This window comes from Humulus lupulus, chromosome 5, assembly GCF_963169125.1.
Source record: "Humulus lupulus chromosome 5, drHumLupu1.1, whole genome shotgun sequence".
Classification (NCBI taxonomy): domain Eukaryota; kingdom Viridiplantae; phylum Streptophyta; class Magnoliopsida; order Rosales; family Cannabaceae; genus Humulus; species Humulus lupulus.
The window spans coordinates 39,194,463-39,196,094 of NC_084797.1; positions in this window are offsets into that span (position 1 = coordinate 39,194,463).

Here is a 1,632-nt window from a genome sequence, read left to right on the forward strand (position 1 = left end):
GATTTATTTGGACACACATAGTAACACTTGTAGATTTTCTAAGTTTAACCTATAGTTCAAGAATATTAATTTTAACCTAAGGTCTGATTATTATGACTGATATTGGTGGTGATAAATATTATATTATAAGGTTTAGATAGACCCAATAAGAAAGTAACACTTGTCATGTGTATGTTTAATGATAATTAAGTATTTTTGAGGAATAAGTTTATTAAGAGTAATATTTGAATAACCTAGGGTCTATCAGCAGCTTTGAAAACGTTAGGGGACTTAGTCAAGACTATTTACTCAATTCAAATTAAGCTAAAATTGTGTAATTTCGTGTTTAAATATTCAGCGTGTGCTGATATATCGCAGCTATAGGGGCGATATATCGCAGTACGGGGATACGAAAAACACGAAACTTCGCACGATTGCCTCGGGCATGCTGGCCCAGGCGATATATCGCCTCCTTCAGAGCATTTTGAAAGTTTTTGAAAATGTTCTCCATTCAAATCTTTAACTTCTTGATAAGTCCAGCATCTTTCTGAGCGAGTCTTCAGCCTCTGCTGAACGATAATTCAAATATTTTTGTTTAAATGAAGATCTTTTCATCCATAAAATCTATAAATAGGACCTAGTACCCAGCCATTTATTCATTCATCAAGCTAAGTTCAGAGGCTGCAAGTTGCTAGGTTATTGTGAGAGTGTAAACACTTGGGTTGGAAATTATAAGCTTGATCATTATAAGTTTATCAAACACTTGGGAAGTAAGGATTATAGCACATTTCGGTTCAAGGTTTAGATCGGTCATAGAAGCATTCAAGGTATTCTAAACTCTAGCTCATTTGGTATTATTTCTCTTTAAGTTCTTGTAGTTTTCTATTCAGCACCTTAACTTTATTCTTTATTCTTGGATAGGAAATCTAAGATCTTGAACATAAGGTTTTTGGTAAGTATATTCTTAATGGTATAGTTCTTCCATTCTTTTCATCTCATTCTCTTTAGTATACTCACCCTTCCATTTATGGTTTTTAGGAGTGTTCCAAAGTCCCAAGTCTGTTCTCATATCCCGGTAATTTTGGTAAGGAAAATAGGATAGGATTTATGTGTTATGTGATATGATTTATATGATTAATATTATCTTATGATTATGTGTTATGTAATATGCTATAATATGTGTATTTGTAGACTTGGGCATATGACCTATACAATTAACAAGCCCCAATAAATTATGGGCATATGACTTGCTTAGCTAGCAAGCCACACTAATCTAATGGGCATATGACTTGTTTAGTTTATGGGACCCCAAGTAACAATGGCCATTATAGTATGTAGGTGACATATGTGTTATGATATGTTTTATGTTACATTATGAAATTTATGTATATGGTTTATGTGTTAGATTTTCCTTGCTGGGCATTAGGCTCACTCCTTTTATGTTTATATGTGCAGGAAAATAGCTTTGGTGGCGGGAAAGGTTCTTGGTAGATTGGGCATGTGTATTGAGGCGGAATGGAATCGAAGGGCCGAGAGTTCGATTCGAGGATGAAGTTTCTTTGCCTATGGTTTTATGTGTATTTTTTCACACTTTATTATGTAATCCCTTTTAATTACAATTATGTTATGTTTTGATTTTAAAACAATGGGATC